The sequence below is a fragment of the Leuciscus leuciscus genome (genome assembly GCF_965113295.1).
Source record: "Leuciscus leuciscus genome assembly, chromosome: 2".
Taxonomy (NCBI): Eukaryota; Metazoa; Chordata; class Actinopteri; order Cypriniformes; family Leuciscidae; genus Leuciscus; species Leuciscus leuciscus.
Genome location: NC_138726.1, coordinates 33,747,187 through 33,763,846, shown reverse-complemented (window position 1 = coordinate 33,763,846; position 16,660 = coordinate 33,747,187). Strand labels below are relative to the sequence as shown.

The following is a 16,660-nucleotide window of genomic DNA, read 5'->3' as shown; positions in this document are numbered from 1 at the left end:
AGGGGAGTTCACCTCAGTAACGAAACATTTCGATCCTGCCTGTGGTCTTTCCTTTTCTGATTTACGCTTCTCATCTTATTTCTTTACTCTCTTTCTTAAGCACTCTAAGAATGACTCTCAAGGATCTGGTATCACATTAACAATTTCTAAAATTGATAATAGTTTCTGTCCCTTCTCATCCATGATTAAATTCCTTAAAATCCATCTTAGATCCTCAGATCACTCCCCCCTATTTATCCTATTTAACGGAGCACCTCTCTCTAAGGCCTGGTTCAGGATTCATCTAGTTACTGTCCTCAAAAGCTGCAGTCTATCCCCCTCTCATTATACCGGACACTCCTTCAGGATCGGGGCAGCCACTACAGTGGCTGAACGCGTTGTTTCTATGTCAGCTATCAAGGTCCTGGGCAGATGGTCTTCCTCTGCATTTGAATCCTATATAAGACCCGATTCCAAAATCATCCTCAAAGCTCAGCAAGCCCTTTCCAGCAATGATTAAGGTAATCCTCATGTAATCCTCATGCAAATACTGGTGGTGGTGTCATGCTCACACATATTACTCATCTATCCTGTCGATAGTCTTAGCTTGCATTTCCAGTCTGAGTGGCTAACGTGTGATTGTCTCTATGTGGCTTAGTGACCATTGTCTCTGTGCGACCTCGTCTCTGTGTGGCCTTGTGGCCTATTGTGGTCTTGTCCTGTGTGCCTATCATGGCAGTGTGGCTCTTTGGGGCTTAGGTTCTGTGTGGCCTAGCAGCCTTGTCTCTGAGTGGTTTGTCTCTGTGTGGCATTCACAGCCTTGTGGCCAATCATGGCCTTGTCTCTGTGTGGGTCTTCTAGGCCCCGTGGCATATCGTTGCCTGGTCCTGTGTGTGGCCCATCGTGGCCTTGTGGCCCTTAGCGGCATTGGTTCTGTGTGGCCTAGTGGCCGTTGTCTCTGTGTGACCTCATCTCTGTGTGGCCTTTAGTGGCCGTGTGGCCTATCGTGGTCTTTTCCTGTGCGGCCTCGTGGCCCTCGTGGCTTTGGTTCTGTGTGGTCTACCATAGCTTGTGGCATATCATTGCCTTGTCCTTTGTGCCTATCATGGCAGTGTGGCCCTTCGGGGCAAAGGTTCCATGTGGCCTAGCGGCCTTGTCTCTGAATGGCTTGTCTCTGTGTAGCATTAGTGGCCTTGTGGCCTATCGTGGCCTTGTCTCTGTGTGGGTCTTCTAGGCCTCGTGGCATATCGTTGCCTTGTCCTTTGTACCTATCGTGGCAGTGTGGCCCTTTGGGGGATTGGTTCTGTGTGGCCTAGTCTCTGTGTGGCTTTGTGGCCTTGTCTTTGTGGCCCATAGTGGCCTTTGTTCTGTGTGGTCTATCATGACCTTGTGGCATATCGTTGCCTTGTCCTCTGTGCCTATCGTGGCAGTGTGGCCCCTCGGGGCATAGGTTCTGTGTGGCCTAGCGGCCTTGTCTCATGGCCTTGTATCAGTGTGGCTTTTAGTGACCTTGTCTCCGTGTGGTCTATCAAGGCCTTGTGGCTGATTGCGGCCTTGTCTCTGTGTGGTCTATCAAGGCCTTGGGGCTGATCGCAGCCTTGTCTCCATGGCCCATCATGGCCTGGCTCTGTGTGGCCCTCGTGGCCTTGCTCTGTGTGGTCTATCACGGCCTTGTCTCAATGTGTCCTATCATGGCTCGTGGCTTATAGTGGCCTTGTCTCTATGTAGCTTTGGTAGCCTCTCATTCTCGGTTTAACCGAGGAACCACAGGATACACGACTGGTGGGTATACTTTTTCTTTACAGTTCTTTGGGGGTGGGCTCCATTCCTGGTGGAATTATTTCCTCCACCTATTCTTGGAGGTTGGCTTGTGCCCCTGCCTTCGTCTTCAGGCAGGAAATGCAGACTCCAACCTCTCTGGGGTGCCAGCTGCTTAAATCAGTGTGAAAGATTAGCATCACCATCTCCTCTCATTTGACATGCCTATATACACAGTATTACAGAAGTCACAACCTATTAATCAATGTGTGTGTGTAACAGAGAGAGAGAGACGGAGAGAGTGTGTTCAAGCTCTTTGCAATGTGTTAGTCTTATTTTTGTTTTTACAGTTTCTCTATTTAAATGTCATCTAGAGTTTGAACATAAAAAGTCTGACGTGAAGTCAAGTGGGATCATTGTGTGTATCAGTTTGTGTGCTGGAAGGTGGGTGGATGCATGGTCGTATTTGTGTGTATTTGCATGATAGACTGCTGAATTTGGTTGGTAACAACTGGAGATGTGTGAAATGCACCATATCCAACAACAGCCTTATCTGAGACAAAATCACATGACAATGAACACACAAATCCAAGGATCTGAATACAGCCGTCGGCTCTAGAGTCATTAAGAGTGAGCGAGAATGATTTCATTCTATTTCAGTGGTTGCTAGGCAATTTTTAGGCCAATCAGGAAATGCATCCTTACCTCACCTCCCTGCTAGACCAATCAGGTATTGATCACAACTGATGATAAGAAAGAGGGAAAGCTAATAAATAATCCGGTTGGACGATGCGTGAAATAGATTTCAAAGATTTTCTGCACGGGCATTTGGTTGTTAATAAACAGATCCTGACAACCATTAGTTTACACTGGAAATAAGTGTCGACAGTTCAAATGTACAACACTCTCATGCTGCACTGATTCAGCTGTAAACAGCATAATATTTCACTGAGTCTTTCTTTCTTTCTTTCTTTCTTTCTTTCTTTCTTTCTTTCTTTCAAGAACTCTCTACTTCATCTGCATTTCATGCGTGACCAATCATCACTAAGAGTGCATTTTTTCAGTTTAGTTTTCTAAAATCTGTGCCTCAGAAAAACATTGGTTTGTATTGGTCAGATTTTGATCAGCTGAGTCTCCTGCGCTACATCTTGAACATCATCACCTGACTGAAAATACCCTTTGTGTTTATTGAAATATTTTGTTATGTTTATTAAAATATTGTGTATTAAAACCAGACTCTGTCACAAATGTTTATTGATAACTACACTACCCTTCATGTCTAATGAAAAAAAAAAAAAACTGTCATCATGACGATATTAATTCATTTTAGTTTAACCAGTAATTCAAGGATGATTCTGTTTGTCTTGCAAATTCCTTTGACCTACACTCAACAAAAAAAAAATACAGGTAACACTTCTTTCAGTAGTTTAGTAAGCAAATATGGCTACTAATTCCACTTACGCACAATTTCAGAGGAAAATAAGTAATCAAGTGGACACATTGGATGTAACCATTATCATTGCTCAACATTTGGATTCAATATCCTTCGAGTTTCTTTAGTGATTTCGTATTTGGTTGACTGGTTTGCAACTGGCAGTTTCCTTGTTTTGCTTATACCAAATTCTGATCCGGACCCGCTCGTTGCTCTTGGCCTTCAGAGCTGAATACCATTGATGTGGCCATGATCTTTTGAACAACGTTGATTCTAAAGTGTGGCAGTTCTTGCAGTTCTTGCCATTACACATGTGATCACTTACCTGCATCTAACTCTGACTGCATATGGCCAGATCACTGCTGCATTAACCATTTCAAATAACTGACTCTTATTTTTCTGACATTTCTCTTGGTGAGGCTGTTTTACGATTTTATTTTTCCAGAGCAAACCGCTCAGATCTGCAGGCTGAGACGTGGCAGTGAGATGCTAGACACAGTCTGCGTGGCTTGTTGCTAACTGCTCAGCTGCTTGCTCAAACACCAGCTCTTTTTTGCTGCACCTCTCATCTGTCACAGTCGCTTCATCTTATTGTTTCTTTACCCTTTAATCTCTGTCTCTTCGTCCCTCTTTCTACCCTTCCATCTTCATTCAGCACCTATCTCCGTCTTTCCTTCTCTCTCTGTCTTTTCGTCTCCCCCCTCTCTTTCTCTTTCAAGGTTTCACTCTTTTGCTTACTTCCGCTATCACATCTCATTTTCTCTCTAATATTCATTGGTGGACTCAGAGCAAAAGGTTTCTTGCTTTGATTCTATATTATAGGCTTATCAAAGGCAGACCAGGACAATGTCATATTACCATTGAAATATACAAGGATTGGACGCATTACTGCAGGAGGAAAGATGATTGCTCGCTTTCTAAAATGAGTAGGGGGAGAAAGCGGTTTGAATTTGTGCTTGTTTTTCCTCCTGAGACAACAAGAAGTCCTGTGACCATGGTAAAAATGAGGCAAGTCCGTCATTTCATGTTGAAATAAAGGGTTGAATTAAGAAGGTGTGCCTGTAAACACATCGATTTTGGTCTAGAGGATGCATGTTCATATCATGATTATCGGTCTGTAATGTAATCAGATTAATCAATCAAATTAATCTTTAACTTTGTATATTTTGTGTTTTCTCTTTTTTGGCCAGTGATTTACACTCAAAATATGAGTATAGGGAGGTGTTTGAGTATAGGGAGAGTTTTGTGAGGCAGTAGTAGCTATACAGCGTCTTTTTTTGGGCAACCATTGTTAAAGTGCAATACCGCCACCTACGATGTTAGAGTGTCAACCAGATGTTACTGCCACTGAATTATTTATGATATTGTGGTATATAAAAAGTAAAATGTAGCTATGTGAATATATTTATAATATAAACAATATAGTTGATTTGTAAAGATTTTTTATCTCTTTGAAGCTGTGTATACCTTAAATACTGTAGATGCTGTCGATTAGTCTGTCTTGTATGTTTTTGTGCATTTCCACGTACAAGCACATAAAAGGATTGTGGTCTACTCCTTCCTGAACTATTTACTTTTAGCATCTGCATTTTCAGCTTAACAAAACTTTGTCTTCTAATTTAATGGAATTTGCTAAACATTTTCTGCCTGCCTTGCTGAAAACAAGCTATATCTTCATATATCCCTCCTCTCTCTCTCACTCTCTGTCGCTCTCTTTTTGTCTTTCTCTCATTCTCTGTGATAGATACGTATAGACAGGCTTCATATGCGGTGGGTTTGGCATCTGTCATGATGTCTGCTCTAATTCTGGAGTGATTGCTCGATAACGGTTATAGCCACGTCGGGCAGGCACTTGTCATCACCATGGAGAGGGATGGATTGATTGGGTGAATAGGTGAGCAGAGGAACGTGGGTGTTGAGATGAAGATGTGATATTAAAAGATCCATGAGCGCTTTCTGGAAAATGCTTTTTTCTGTCATCCTGAAATGGCATTATGTTTTTGCCAACAGATCGGGGGAAGGCATGATGGGATGGCCCTCATTTTTATACGCAATTTTTCAATCACTCTTCCTCTCCTCAATAAAATGAAATAGATACACACACGCCTCAGCTCAATATAGGAGGATGATAAACAAATAAAATCCATGTCGCAAAATGTATTGTTAAAAAATATGGTTGCATGATAAAATGATAGCATTATAGTGTGTATTTGTGATCAGTATCAATAACATGCACAACTATAAATGTGTTCATACTGCGACTTGTTCAGTAAAATTATACAATGTCACTAAAGTGACCAAAGGTTGTTTTTTTTTTTTTACAAAACCACACTGTAAGTATTTTCACAGTCTTTATAACACTGTAAAAAATGATTGTTCCAAGTCACCAATTTTTCTGGTCATATGATTCTGTTTACATTTTACTGTCATGCTTAATTTTCTGTTTAAAGTGGGCCACAATTTCCCAAAGTCCTTCAGACATCTTGACTTTTACAGGACAAGTGTAGTGAGCTTGAGAGAGACGTAACACTTGATGAGTAGTGTGGTTTAAATAAAATCCTCTGGTTCACAACCCCCAGACAAATTAAGCTTGATTCAGAGCCAATCGAAAAAGTTGTCCTTGTTCCCTGTCCAATGAATCTTTGGATATTTGTTTAGGTACATTTACAACCAAGTTTTAGAACCCTACTTGCCATCACGCAAATGGTATCAGCCTCAGACCTTTTCCAGCTTAAAAGTTTAAATTTATAAAGATGTAAACATGTAAACATTCACACTGGTCTTATGACAGAGGTTGAGGAAGCCAAACTTTCACCATAGATTAGGGTTCATTTGTTTCTGTGTGTGTGTGTGTGTGTGTGTGTGTGTGTGTGTGTGTGTGTGTGTGTGTGTGTGTGTGTGTGTGTGTGTGTGTGTGTGTGTCTTGTCTTTGATAAGATATATATATTTTTTTTTTACTTCCAACTAAACATTTCAGATGAATTTTAAATGTATTTAAATTGGCTATGTATGTCTTAAGAGGACTTTCAAAAATGCAGTCTATTAGTACGATGGAGATGCTGGACCAGCTGGAACATTAAGAAATGCATATCTGGAATAAAACTGAAGTGACTGGTACAATAGCCAATTAAAGCCAGTTGAAAAACAACTTGAAAATCAAGCCTGACACATGTTTTCATGGGCTGTCTTGAATAATTTGGAAAGTCAAGGCAATTTTTTGCTGAATAAAATCAGAGACGAACAGCTACCAGAATTTGTGTGTGTGTAAAACAGACTGTAATTCATATAGTTCTCTGAAATCCATGTTGTAGACTTGTGCCATTTACAAAAATTGTATTTGTTATATGATGAATGTCAGATATGAAATCTGAAGGAAATATGTTTACTTTTAAAGGCCTTGATATGTGCACCCCATGGAAGCTTTGTGAGACCACCACCGCCAATTCTTTTTGGCTGCTATCTTCTCTCATCATCTGTGGACAGATCTTTGCTCTGTTTATCTTTCATTACCTTTGAACCGCATCCAAATCCAGCATACAGTCCTAAATGCAACAAAACACAAACCTTCATGATGCATTTTTTCAAAAGCAGGGCATCTTACCCTCACGCAGTCCCTTTCCCCTGAGAAACGCTCAGGCTCCCTGACTCTGTCCCCAGCCTTTTCATTTACATTTAAAGTGGCTACAGACAGGCCTGAGTGCAAACTGGATGGAGAAGGCCTCCACAGACTCTGAGCTCTAATAAATGGAGACTCTGAGGGGTTCTGGGGATTGGCTGTGACACAAGGTTAACTTGGGTGCAGTTTCATTCGCTAGAGTGGGTCAAAGCTCAGCGCAGGGGAGAGTGAGATTTAGTCCCTCATGTGCGAATATGTGATGTGAGAAGGCATGTTTGCTTACGTGGTTGCATTTGCTCTCATTTAGCATTTATTAGGTGCTCTATAAAAAAGCACATCTACAAATGATATAGGAATATTAGTGGCACAGTATTTGTGTTTGTTTACCATATGTGAATGTAGTCTACATCCTAGGTGTTACATTGAAATATGGGTTATTTAGGGTGATTGGTGACCATTTTCAACTAAAAACATGCTTTTTGGCCCTTGAATTACACGACAATGGCGTTTTGGGGGCTTGTAAAGGCAAACGGGATCCTGTGTAAACAAAAATTTGTGAAAATGTGCATACGTATTATGTGTTCCGTCTATAGGCTTGTCGTAGTGTTTCTTTACAAAGTGACATCACCAACTACTGGCCTGGCATACTTAATACAGCGTTTTTAGTCGTTTTTGCGGATCCATGTGAACGGGGATCGTTTTGACAACGCTGTCATCTGTACGGGAAAAAAAGCAGAGGAAAATTCTTTCCGTTTTTAGTGTATTTTGGTCGTGTAAATGTACCCTTAGTTTGATCACATTCAGTTATTTAACATCATCCAGGTTCTTCATTAACAAATATGGGTCAATAACATAATATTGGCCTCAATAAAGAAAATATTATTTTCAAAAATCAATAATTTTTTTAATATATTTTTTTTTAAATCACTTAGAATTATACTATTGGTGTTCATGTTTATTTCATGATAACGTTTCCATTTAATGACACATTTTTAAGGTTATCACCCATTTTTGTTTAATATCATTGTTTTTGAAGTCATCACTATGAGATAATTTCCTGTTTTATGGTTTCTTTTTCTTTGGTTGCATCACTTGACTCTGATTTGGCCATATAATACACATTTAAATAATAAAAAAATTTGCCAAGCCATTGTATGAATTGCATTTTAACGTACAGTATATTTGAACTATCTAAGATAGCACAACATTTTTTCATCACATTAGATTGTTTTTAGTCTTGTTACAAAAGCAAAACAAATGTTCAGCTGAAATGACCATGTACAAAAAGCAGAGTAGGCCTATATTTGCGACCTCTATTTACGTGCCTGTACGACAAAACAGTATATATATGGCAGTAATAGATGTTTACTGAGCTTGGATGATCTCTGTCTCGAGAAGTGATGATGTGGTGCAGAATAGCTCAGCTGTATTTGAGACCCAGACACTAAAAAAAGTGTCTTTCATTTTCTCTCAACCGCAGCAGCTGATAGACGCTTTAGTTCACACACTCCCTCATTGTCGTTCTGTCACACACACATACACCTGTTTATAGAGACCAGGCTTTAGTGCTGTCACAGGCAGACAGTGATGTAAAGAGAGATGAGGCGCTCAATGAGGCATCGTGCTTAATCGTATGGAATGTAGCATTAAGAGTATGGTGAGAGAAACGGGCTTTGATAGATTAAAATCCTAATTAAAGAGTCTCCAGCAGACAAGACCAGCACCGGAGACCAACTCAGCTGGTGTCATTAGCATAGCCGTCATCTGGGGGCACTTAAAGAACTCTTTCTCTATCTTTTTTTCACACAACTCATTTTGTTCTGTTTCTTCAGAACTCAATTGAAAAAAATGTTTCCCCCATTTCTCTTTTCTGTCCAACTTCTTCGCATTGGCTTCCTGCTTTGCCATTTATTTTCACACTTTTCTTGCTTTATCTTCCTGCAGGTTTGACGGCCTGTTTTTCTTATATCTGTCTCTCTCTCTCTTCACTATCTCAGTGCTGCCTCTTAACCCCGCTCCCTCACTCTGCCGTTTCTGCTCCGGCAAAGTAAACAAAGTCAATTATAATTTCACACTGTATAATTATTTTCCCTTCTGTGTAATCTGTAAAAAGCCTTTTAATTCACTCTCTCTCTCTAAATGCACTATCAAAGCTGTGCTTTAAAAGAGCAACTTGCCTGAGAATCAAGGCAAGCAGAAAGTGTTTCATCTTTTTTTTAACTAATGCATTTCATTAGATTCCATCATCGTAAGATATGTTCAAATCCACATATTTAGTGCTCATGCTCTCACGCTCCTGTTTTGCAATGTTCCTTTATTGCTAATAGAACATGGCAGGTTAATTGTTCACACAGTTAAATCAGTAACTGGTCGAGATCATTCCCATCTCTTGTAATGAACATGTCTGATGGCATATTTGTTGCTGAAAACTGTAAATTGTTTTTGAATTGTGTTTTTTTGTTGTTGTTGTTGTTGTTGTTGTTTTGGCAAACATGAACACTGGAAAAGAGGGTATTCTTTATGATTTTTTTTATTTTTTTATTAACTTGGAAAAGTTTCAGAGTAATAATTTAAATATGTAGAAGAGGAATAGAAGAACATTTACAACAGTTTATTGTATGCATTCACTGTCCATTCAATTGAAACAATTGAGAGGTCATGTTACTGTACCATTCAGGTTCACAACGTCACTTTAAAGTTTTGATTAAAATTATTTTGTTTAAATTGATGATTGTTTGGTTTCAGTTGTGTTGAGGAGAGACAGAAAACAGTTGCAGACGAACAGAAAATGTTAAGTAGTTAAAGGGATAGATCACCCAAAAATGAAAATTCTGTCATCATTTACTCACCCACAGCTTGTCACGATTATGTTTAGTTAATTTCACTTTCGTGGACTTTTAGTTTGTTTATCATCTGTTTCTTGTTTCCTTTGCTCTAGTTCCCTTTTCTTCAATTCCCTTTCCTTCAGTCACTCTGAGTTGCGTCAGTGACTGATGAATGGGGTTTCGCTTAGAAAGCCTATCATCTTCGAGTATTACAAAACGAGCCAATGGCAATGAAATGCCATGGGTCTGCGGAATTTGCATAGGGTAGCTCCGCCTTACCTTGTGGGTAAATAAGGAAGTACGCTGGCAACATGCAGTTATGTTTTCCTGCTGAGGAGCCGAGACTGAACAGTGTGTACAGCGGAATTGCCATGGAGACGTAACGTCTCCGTTCCCTCCTCAGGGAACGAGGGTTACGTACGTAACCAAGACGTTCCCTTTCATTCAGTCACTCCGAGTTACGTCAGTGACTGACGAATCCCTCCAGTCATCTATTATCATGGATATTCATTTTATTATCACAGCTGATCATTATTGAGTTCAATATCATTGAGTATTTAAGTTCCTCATTTCCTTTCTGTCTTTGTCCGATATTGTTGGTGTTTCCTATGCACTCTGCCTCGAGTTATCGCTTCTGTTAATAAACCTTATTACTATTTTGAAAATGTTAATGTTCTGACTCCTATCAGTGTCAGTGCTTTGTTAATGTTATGTAGCGACATCGGTATTTGGAGTCATTGCGCTTGTAAGGAGATCGTCAACAGGTGTACATGCACACTGAATGCTCCACCACCAGTGTTATTTGTCTATCCTTGGAATAGATCCATCAGTGAGTATGGTCGCTCACAGTCGTTTAAGTAGTTAAAACATGTGTAGACATTCTATTACTGTTGTTTAAAAGCATTTTTTTCAGTGAAAATCGGGTTAATGCTAATCGTGATACTAACTGCTAGCATGGATTAAGCTGGGCTATATACAGAGTTAGCAGGCTCCTTATATCCCAAACAAATACCCAACCGCTACCTTTCCAACACCTAAATCGGCCCAGTACAAGAGATACTCACCGTCAACTCCTCAGACCGCTGACCTAGCCCAATATCTGGTGAGAAAGGAAATGGTTAGCTCTGGGCTCCTTGCCTTTGATGACCGTCCAGAAAATTATTGGGCATGGAAATCGTCTTTCCTAGCAGCCATAAGGGAGCTAAATCTATCTGACCAGGAAGAGCTTAACCTCCTCGTAAAATGGCTTGGGCCGGAATCATCAGCACAAGCCAAGCGGTTAAGGTCAGTGCATGTTAACAATCCTAGAGCAGGTGTGTATATGATATGGCAGCGCTTGGAAGAGATGTATGGAAGCCCAGAGGTTATTGAAAATGCCCTACTGAGAAGACTAGAGACCTTCCCAGTCATCTCTAACAGAGACATACACAAGCTCGTGGAATTAGGTGACTTGCTAAGGGAGCTAGAAGCTGCTAAAGCGGAGGGATACTTGCCTGGACTCGCACATCAAAGGGGTGTTAATCCAATAGTGGAGAAGCTTCCTTTCTCCCTCCGGGACCGCTGGATAGGGCAGGGATCCAAATACAAGGAGGATTTTCACGTCCCCGTCCCACCATTCAGCTTTTTTGTTAACTTAGTATGTTCCCAGGCAAAGACCCGTAACGACCCCAGTTTTGCATTTAGTCTCTCCTCTACCCCAAGCCACGCCAAAGTCGAAAGGTCACCAAAATACCTCCCCATAACAACAGTGACAGTCAGAAAAATGGCAGTCACTGCTACAACTACCTCTCCACAGGCTAATGCAGCTGCCAAGGATGAACCGGATAAGCAGTGTCCCATAAATAATAAACCACACCCACTATCAAAATGTCGTGGGTTTCGAGGGAAACATCTTGATGAGAGGAAAACATACTTGAAGGAGAATTCAATCTGTTTTCGATGTTGTGCCAGCAACAAGCATATGGCCAAAGATTGCAGGACAACACTTAAATGTAATGAGTGTGAAAGCGACAGACACATATCGGCGATGCATCCTGTGAACAGCGTAACGGGCCTCACAACTCACCGTATGCCCAGCGCCTTGACCTTGGCTGGGTCATAGTTGGAGAGTAATGCTTGAGTGGTGCTCAGAAGAACGAAGAAGTTAATGCCTACAAGACACATGTCCTTCAAAATGGCAATCCTCTTTCCTTGAGCCATGTACCAACAAGATGCACATAACAGAGAGAGTACAGGGTCCAGTGCAGCCTAGTCTTCAAACATCATCTTACACCCAGGAGATCTTTCAGGAGATCTGTCGAGATGGTTTGGGGGAAAGTGTGTTTCAAAAAACACCCGAAGATGAGAAACTAGCCATGTCAGTAGATGATAACAACTTTCTCAGAATAATGGAAAGCGAAGTGTACATGGATGACCAAAATCACTGGGTGGCACCCCTACCTTTTCATTCACCTCGCAATCCCCTTCCAAATAACAGAGGACAGGCCACCCAGAGACTCTCCACTCTCCAACGCTCATTCAGAAGGAGACCTGACATGAAACAGCACTTCTTTGACTTCATGCAGAAAGTCCTCGACAACCAGCAGGCAGAACCGGCTCCTCCATTGCAACCAGGGCAAGAATGCTGGTATTTACTTACCTTTGGTGTCTATCACCCGCAGAAGCCTGGGAAAATCAGGGTGTTTTTGTATTCCAGCGCAGTGTTTAAGGGAACGCCATTGAATGACATGCTCCTCAGCGGACCTAACCTCAACAACACTCTAGTTGGAGTCCTACTAAGGTTCAGGAGGGAGCAAATAGCCATCACAGCCGATATTGAACAAATGTTCTATGGGTTCAAGGTCAGAGAGGACCATCACAATTTCTAGCGATTTCTGTGGCACCGAGATAATGATCCTGATAAGGAGATCATTGACTTCTGGATGACTGTACACGTGTTCGGGAACAGCCCGTCACCCGCTGTAGCAAGATATGGGCTGAGGAAAGCTGCAGAACGAGGAGAAAATGAACACGGCAAGGATGTGAAGGATTTCGTCTACAGAAATGTTTACGTCGATGATGGTCTCGTCTCAGTGTCAAAGGAGGTTGACGCCATTGATCTCCTGCAACGCACCAGGGCCCTACTAGCTGAGTCCAACTTACGACTTCACAAAATAGCCTCAAACAGTACAAAGGTCATGGAGGGCTTTCCTCCAGAAGAACAAGCAAGTGACTTTAAGGATCTAGATTTAGGAGCAGACCCCTTGCCCTCCCGATGCAGTCTTGGTGTAAGCTGGGAACTCCAGACTGACAGTTTTACTTTCAGAGTGTCAAGAGATGTGAAACCATTCACTCGGAGAGGCATTCTGTCAACTGTAAATAGTCTTTATGATCCTCTTGGATTTGCTTCCCCCATTACAGTGAAAGGCAAGGCACTTGTAAGAGACCTTTCCTTCGAGCAGTTTGAATGGGACACACCTCTCCCAAAGCAGAAAGAGGCACAGTGGAAAGCATGGACTGACTCCTTTACTGAGCTGGAACAGATTCACATCCAGCGAACATACGTTCCAGTCTCCATGTCATTTTGTAAAACTATAGACTTATGTGTTTTCTCAGACGCTTCTACTATGGCAATAGTGGCTGTAGGCTATCTGCGTGTCTTGGACTCTGATGGAAAATGGCATGTAGGGTTTGTAATGGGAAAAACAAAACTGGCTCCTTACCCCATGTAAACTGTGCCACGCCTGGAGTTGTGCGCCGCAGTCTTGGCAGTTGAACTGGCAGAACTGATCCAATCTGAAATAGATGTAGAGTTGAAAGCAGTCAGGTTCTATACAGACAGTTGTGTCGTGCTGGGCTACATTCACAACAGATCAAGAAGGTTCTATACCTATGTAGCTAACCGAGTAACTCGCATTTGGAGCTCCACCAAACCAACACAGTGGCAGTACGTGCAAACCGATGAGAACCCTGCAGACCATGGAACCAGGCCGATTCCAGCGGCTTACCTGGCCTCATCCAGTTGGTTACTTGGCCCCTTAATTTCTCTGCCAGCCAAACACACGTCAAGAGGATGAGGCAGAATCGTTCGAGCTAGTGCAGCCAGATACAGACAAAGACATTCGGCCTGAAGTCACCTCTCTTGCAACCAAAGTCACAGAGCAGTCTCTTGGATCAAAAAGATTCGAAAACTTCTCTACCTGGAAGAGTCTAGTAAGAGGCATGACAAGACTCATTCATGTAGCAAAGTCATTCTCCGGTGAGATTAAGAATGATGAATGTAAGGGATGGCATCAATGTCGGCAGCCACACACCACAGAGCGCTGTCAAGCCAAGACAAATATCCTCAAGGCAGTGCAAGAGGATGTGTATCAGGAGGAGCTAAAATGTCTAATTTAGGGCATCGCAGTTCACCACCAAGGCCCTCTTGTAAAGTTGGATCCTTTCCTTGACGAGAATGAACTGCTTAGAGTGGGAGGTCGGATACACAAAGCAGATCTGGAAGATCAAGAGAAACACCCACTAATCCTTCCAGCTGGACATCATGTAACCACTCTCTTAGTCAGGCACTATCATGATAAAGTGGCACACCAAGGTCACCACTTTACAGAGGGTGCACTACGTGCCGCTGGAGTCTGGATAGTAGGAGGGAAGAGGCTCATATCCAACATCATATTCAAATGTGTCATCTGTAAGAAGCTGAGGGGCAAGCCTGAAGTTCAAAAGATGTCTGATCTGCCCACTGACAGGTTGGCTATGGACCCGCCTTTCACCCATGTAGGACTTGATGTTTTTGGTCCGTGGAATGTTGAAACCCGGCGGATACGAGGTGGTGCTGCTGAGAGCAAAAGGTGGGCTGTCATTTTCCGTTGTCTAAGTACGAGAGCCATCCACCTGGAAGTCATTGAGTCTATGTCGACCTCAAGCTTCATCAACGCCTTAAGGCGCTTCCTGTCCATACGGGGACCTGTCAGACACCTCAGGTCCGATAGAGGCACCAATTTTATTGGTGCATGCAGAGAGCTTCAGATTAACACTGGTGACCCTGATGTCAAGAACTACTTGCAAGACCAGGGCTGTACATGGACCTTTAATGCACCTCATTCTTCACACATGGGAGGAGCTTGGGGGAGATTGATAGTAGTGGTTAGACGGATTCTAGATGCGCTGCTGGCGAAGGATGGAGCCACCAGACTTACCCATGAAGTCCTAACAACCTTGATGGCTGAGGTTATGGCCATTATGAATTCCAGACCACTGGTCCCGATCTCGTATGATGCAGAGATACCTGAAATACTCTCGCCTGCCATGTTACTAACCCAAAAGGCAAGTGTTACTCCCGCTCCCCCAGGGGATTTCAAATTGGACCACCTATGCAAGGGACAGTGGCGCCAGGTCCAGAGCTTGGCGGACTCCTTCTGGAAAAGGTGGAGGCTGGAGTACTTAGCAACTCTTCAGCCGCGGAGAAAGTGGACCAAGGAGAAGCATAATCTCCAGGACGGTGACGTTGTACTGATAAAGGACGTTCAAGCAAGACGCAATCAGTGGCCTCTCGGATTGATAGTTGAGGCCATTCCCAGCTCTGACAGCAGAATCCGCAAGGTTATGGTGAAGACCTTTAGCCAAGGGACAATTAAGGAGGATCTTAGGCCAATTAGTGATGTTGTGTTACTGATACCAAAAGGAAAAGAGTAGATGGTGGTATAACATAATTATACCAATCAGGGAGTGTTCTGACTCCTATCAGTGTCAGTGCTTTGTTAATGTTATGTAGCGACATCTGGTGGTATTTGGAGTCATTGCGCTTGTAAGGAGATCGTCAACAGGTGTACATGCAGACTGAATGCTCCACCACCAGCGTTATTTGTCTATCCTTGGAATAGATCCATCAGTGAGTATGGTCGCTCACAGTCGTTTAAGTAGTTAAAACATGTGTAGACGTTCTACTACAGGCTTTCCTGTAGCTCAGTGGTAAGAGCATTGCGTTAACAACGCAAGGTTGTGGGTTCGATCCCAGGGGATTGCACATACCTATGTATAAATGTATAGGATAATGCAATGTAAGTCGCTTTGGATAAAAGCGTCTGCCAAATGCATAAATGTAAATGTACTACTGTTGTTTAAAAGCATTTATTTTCAGTGAAAATCGGGTTAATGCTAATCGTGATGCTAACCGCTAGCATGGATTAAGCTGGGCTATATAGCAGGCTGGTAAGCCTCATTTATGATTATTCATTTGCCTGTGTTTTTATTTAGCCCATTTACTTATGTTCTTTGAGTGAATCATATTGTAATATGTGCCGTGGTTATTATATTTTTGTTGATGTTGCACATATTTGACTGTAACATAGTGTTTATTTTATACTGTATTGCAGTTTTACAAAAAAGAAAACAACCAAGATTTCAGTAAAGAAAACACTCAACCTGGAGTCAAGCCTACTGAGTCTTATTGTTGATGTTCGCTATCTGTCTAACAATACAGTGACTTATCTGCCAGGACAGAATAGTTAACCTGCCTTAATCATCATTTTTGGAATCTAAACATGACACAAGTTGTTCTAAACCTGTATGAATTTATTTCTTCTGCTGAACACAAAAAAATATATATTTTGAAGAATGTGGGTAACCAAACAGTTGATGGGGCTCATTGACTTCCATGTTTTTTTCCATACTATGGAAGTCAATGGAGCACATCAACTGTTTGGTTACTGACATTCTTCAAAATATGTTCTTTTGTTTTCAGCAGAAGAAAGAAATTCATAAAAGTTTGGAACAATTAAGGGTGAGTAAATAATGACAGAATTTTCATTGTTGGGTGAACTATCTGTTTAAATATCACATGAATTGCTTGGTTGGGGCTATAAGCAAACTAACATTACTGACAGCAAAATGTCAAAAGGGCTGATATTTAACGCATCATACTTTACTTTTTCTGTCATGTCAGAGCAGATGTGGCTCTTAAAATGCCAAAACAATGGATAACCTCATATATGTGTTGAAAGATTAAACATGTCACAACATTATGGAAATTGATTCTAGTTGATTTTAGTCTTCTGAGATGTAATCAAAGAA

General features: G+C 41.8%; 1 protein-coding gene and 1 long non-coding RNA gene across 2 annotated transcripts in view; both read left to right on the top strand.

Annotated features, from left to right (window-relative positions):
• The window catches only part of ptprn2 (protein tyrosine phosphatase receptor type N2), a 263,712-nt gene that overhangs the window by 165,531 nt on the left and 81,521 nt on the right, over positions 1 to 16,660 (top strand). The gene's annotated exons all lie outside the window — the stretch shown is intronic.
• On the top strand, positions 15,324 to 16,017 carry LOC309493117. Its single transcript, XR_014203796.1, has 2 exons — positions 15,324 to 15,479; positions 15,964 to 16,017. It is a non-coding gene; the product is annotated as an uncharacterized lncRNA (long non-coding RNA).